This window comes from Branchiostoma floridae, chromosome 12 (assembly GCF_000003815.2).
Source record: "Branchiostoma floridae strain S238N-H82 chromosome 12, Bfl_VNyyK, whole genome shotgun sequence".
In the NCBI taxonomy this organism is placed as follows: Eukaryota; Metazoa; Chordata; class Leptocardii; order Amphioxiformes; family Branchiostomatidae; genus Branchiostoma; species Branchiostoma floridae.
This window is the reverse complement of record NC_049990.1, coordinates 20,324,840-20,329,853: the sequence shown is the minus strand read 5'-3', so window position 1 is coordinate 20,329,853 and position 5,014 is coordinate 20,324,840.

Below are 5,014 nucleotides of genomic sequence, written 5' to 3'. Positions count from 1 at the left end.
GTTACCGTCAGAACCGCCGTTACCATGGCAACGGCCGCCAAGACCGCTCCCTATGCTTAAGTATAGGACTTAGTGCGGTCTAAAGCCCGCTCGACCCCCCCCCCCCCTTTTCCGCCCTAAAAAAGACTATCCCCCAATCCAAATCACTCAGAACGGTAGAATGTGGTCTGGCAAGCATCTTGCACCAGCTGTACTTGTGAAGGCCGTGAGTTATGTCTTTCGTGTACACACACCTCGGCATGTGGAAAAAAAAGAATGGTAGAGGAATATATCATTGTTGATACGGTATAAGTTGGATTACGTTGCTCCTTCGGCCAGCGGGAATTTGCGCCTTGATACTGTTACCGGCACTTCCTGTTCGTCGCCTGCAGTTCCATGACCTCCGCTGGGGGTCAAATCAAAGTGTCTTTTATAGAAAAACGAGCAGGCAAATCTATGCTCATTTTCAGATATGTTGTAGGTCGTACCCTCGACTTCAACATACTAAATTCTTGTAAATTGTATCTGCACCTTTCTATAGGTTTTGAGTCGTCGAACCACCTCACTTTGGGGTCCTTAACCATGTAAATCCCCATAGGCGAAAAACTGTGTTCTGAGACCTTGAATCACAGCGTTAATTCCCCAGGGACGGGTAATAACATTGAATTCGACTGATATGTTAGGAATTGACCTCGGCTGACTTGAACTGTAACGTTTTTGTTACCGTCAGAACCGCCGTTACCATGGCAACGGCCGCCAAGACCGCTCCCTATGCTTAAGTATAGGACTTAGTGCGGTCTAAAGCCCGCTCGACCCCCCCCCCCCCCCTTTTCCGCCCTAAAAAAGACTAACCCCCAATCCAAATCACTCAGAACGGTAGAATGTGGTCTGGCAAGCATCTTGTAGAAGAAAAAGTCAACCAGAATATTAAATTTGTTGAGATAATGAGACCAATTAGCGGCCCCTCAGATAGTCCTTGTACAGGGCCGACACCTGTGCTAGGCGCCGAAGTGCAAAGTTGGCCATATCTCAGGAACCATTTGGATTTCTGTTCTAAAACTTGGTACGGTTTTATATCTTGACTAGTTTTATTGTATGAATGAAAAGAAATCCAAGGTCAAGTTGGTTCAATCACAGCGTTAATTCCCCAGGGACGGGTAATAACATTGAATTCGACTGATATGTTAGGAATTGACCTCGGCTGACTTGAACTGTAACGTTTTTGTTACCGTCAGAACCGCCGTTACCATGGCAACGGCCGCCAAGACCGCTCCCTATGCTTAAGTATAGGACTTAGTGCGGTCTAAAGCCCGCTCGACCCCCCCCCCCCCTTTTCCGCCCTAAAAAAGACTAACCCCCAATCCAAATCACTCAGAACGGTAGAATGTGGTCTGGCAAGCATCTTGTAGAAGAAAAAGTCAACCAGAATATTAAATTTGTTGAGATAATGAGACCAATTAGCGGCCCCTCAGATAGTCCTTGTACAGGGCCGACACCTGTGCTAGGCGCCGAAGTGCAAAGTTGGCCATATCTCAGGAACCATTTGGATTTCTGTTCTAAAACTTGGTACGGTTTTATATCTTGACTAGTTTTATTGTATGAATAAAAAGAAATCCAAGGTCAAGTTGGTTCAAGGTCTCAGAACACAGTATTTATACGCGACCCCCGTCCCCAAAAGTAGTTCGGGTTAAAATAGTGCACCGCAGTACTTGCAAAGGCCGTAGTTATTCTTCCGTGTACAACAGCGAGGTGGAAACTGTGGTGAATGGTAGAGGAATATATCGTTGTTGATACGGTATAAGTTGGATTACGTTGCTCCTTCGGCCAGCGGGAATTTGCGCCTTGATACTGTTACCGGCACTTCCTGTTCGTCGCCTGCAGTTCCATGACCTCCGCTGGGGGTCAAATCAAAGTGTCTTTTATAGAAAAACGAGCAGGCAAATCTATGCTCATTTTCAGATATGTTGTAGGTCGTACCCTCGACTTCAACATACTAAATTCTTGTAAATTGTATCTGCACCTTTCGATAGGTTTTGAGTCGTCGAACCACCTCACTTTGGGGTCCTTAACCATGTAAATCCCCATAGGCGAAATACTGTGTTCTGAGACCTTGAATCACAGCGTTAATTCCCCAGGGACGGGTAATAACATTGAATTCGACTGATATGTTAGGAATTGACCTCGGCTGACTTGAACTGTAACGTTTTTGTTACCGTCAGAACCGCCGTTACCATGGCAACGGCCGCCAAGACCGCTCCCTATGCTTAAGTATAGGACTTAGTGCGGTCTAAAGCCCGCTCGACCCCCCCCCCCTTTTCCGCCCTAAAAAAGACTAACCCCCAATCCAAATCACTCAGAACGGTAGAATGTGGTCTGGCAAGCATCTTGTAGAAGAAAAAGTCAACCAGAATATTAAATTTGTTGAGATAATGAGACCAATTAGCGGCCCCTCAGATAGTCCTTGTACAGGGCCGACACCTGTGCTAGGCGCCGAAGTGCAAAGTTGGCCATATCTCAGGAACCATTTGGATTTCTGTTCTAAAACTTGGTACGGTTTTATATCTTGACTAGTTTTATTGTATGAATGAAAAGAAATCCAAGGTCAAGTTGGTTCAATCACAGCGTTAATTCCCCAGGGACGGGTAATAACATTGAATTCGACTGATATGTTAGGAATTGACCTCGGCTGACTTGAACTGTAACGTTTTTGTTACCGTCAGAACCGCCGTTACCATGGCAACGGCCGCCAAGACCGCTCCCTATGCTTAAGTATAGGACTTAGTGCGGTCTAAAGCCCGCTCGACCCCCCCCCCTTTTCCGCCCTAAAAAAGACTAACCCCCAATCCAAATCACTCAGAACGGTAGAATGTGGTCTGGCAAGCATCTTGTAGAAGAAAAAGTCAACCAGAATATTAAATTTGTTGAGATAATGAGACCAATTAGCGGCCCCTCAGATAGTCCTTGTACAGGGCCGACACCTGTGCTAGGCGCCGAAGTGCAAAGTTGGCCATATCTCAGGAACCATTTGGATTTCTGTTCTAAAACTTGGTACGGTTTTATATCTTGACTAGTTTTATTGTATGAATAAAAAGAAATCCAAGGTCAAGTTGGTTCAAGGTCTCAGAACACAGTATTTATACGCGACCCCCGTCCCCAAAAGTAGTTCGGGTTAAAATAGTGCACCGCAGTACTTGCAAAGGCCGTAGTTATTCTTCCGTGTACAACAGCGAGGTGGAAACTGTGGTGAATGGTAGAGGAATATATCGTTGTTGATACGGTATAAGTTGGATTACGTTGCTCCTTCGGCCAGCGGGAATTTGCGCCTTGATACTGTTACCGGCACTTCCTGTTCGTCGCCTGCAGTTCCATGACCTCCGCTGGGGGTCTATTTGGTAGGTGGGTAGGGGTCTGGAAAACGAAGGTCAAGTTCGATAATGGGCCCCCTAGCGGCTTGCTAAGGTACTGCAGCAGAACCTCAATTTTTGATATCTCGTGTTCTGGACATGCTGTGATCATGATTTTTGAGTGGTAGATAGCCCTTGAGGCAGAGAGTAAGTGCTGTGAGTTTGGGCCCCCTAGCGGCTTTTTTGGAACTGCAGGCGCCGGTTTCCTTTCAAACTTTGGATGAGAATAACTCTACAACGTGTTGACGGATCGTCATGATTTTTGGTATGTAGATAGAATGAGTGATGACTTACATAATGGTATACTAATTATGCAAATCAGTAGCTAATTTGCATAATTAATGAGGAAAAATTATAAATCCACTACATTCCATGATAGGACTTTCAAACTTGTCACATATGTAGCTGGGAAGGAGAGAAATGTCGACAGATATCAATTATGCAAATGATGACCTCATTTGCATAATTAATGAGAAAATATGAACATGTTGACGGATCATCATGTTTTTTTGTATGTAGGTAGCGTAAGTGAAGACCTACATAATGAGATAACAATTATGCAAATCAACAGCTAATTTGCATAATTAATGAGCATATTTCATAAATTCACTACATTCCATGATAGGGCTTTAAAACTTGTCACATATGTAGCTGAGAAAGAGAGAAATGTCAATACATATTTATCATGCAAATGATGATCTCATTTGCATAATTAATGAGAAAATATTAATGTGTTGACGGATCGTCATGATTTTCGGCATGTAGATAGCCTAAATGAAGACTTAAATAATGTGATACTTATTATGCAAGTTAACAGCTAATTTGCATAATTGATTAGGAAAAGTTCATAAATCCACTGCATTCCATTATAGTACTTTCATCAAAGTTGTCACATATGTAACTGAGAAAGAGGGAAGAGAGTAAGAGGTGTATTTAAAGACTTTGAAAGAGAATAAGTCAAGAATGGATCAAAGGATCATCATAATTTTTGGTATGCTGATAGCTTAAGTAATGCTTGATACAATTTGATATCAATTAATTATAAATTGGGATCTAATTTGCATAATAAATGCCGAAATTTTATAAACCAACTCCAAGCATTTAATTATAAAGACTAGAGTTCGGCGACCTCATACCTCCATGAAAATTTAGAGCTTTTGTAAATTTCATGCAATTGACTAATACATTAGCATAATTTATGCATGGTGTTGTTCATCATTGACAAACGTACACATGTCACCATTATAAAATTCCCATTATTAATCATAAAGCGGTTTTGCAATTTTTACATAAATTATGCAAATAAGTTCCACATTACCATATTTGGTATCTGCTTATATCCCACCTATCATAATTAACATGTGTTACATTTATTGAAGTCCAGTTATTGAAAACAATGGAACTAAACGATTTCCTCATTAAGTATGCAAATTAACTCCTCATTTGCATAACATGTATATCATTATGAACATCTTTGCCTAAGGTACCCGCATGCCTAATATGATGCCAATCCGTGAATCCTTTCTGCAGTTATCCTCTTTGGAATATCTTGACAAAAACGCCCCTGCAGTTCCCAAATTAAATGTTAGGGGGCTGAAACTTGCCCCACTTTGTCATGACACTGAAAGCTA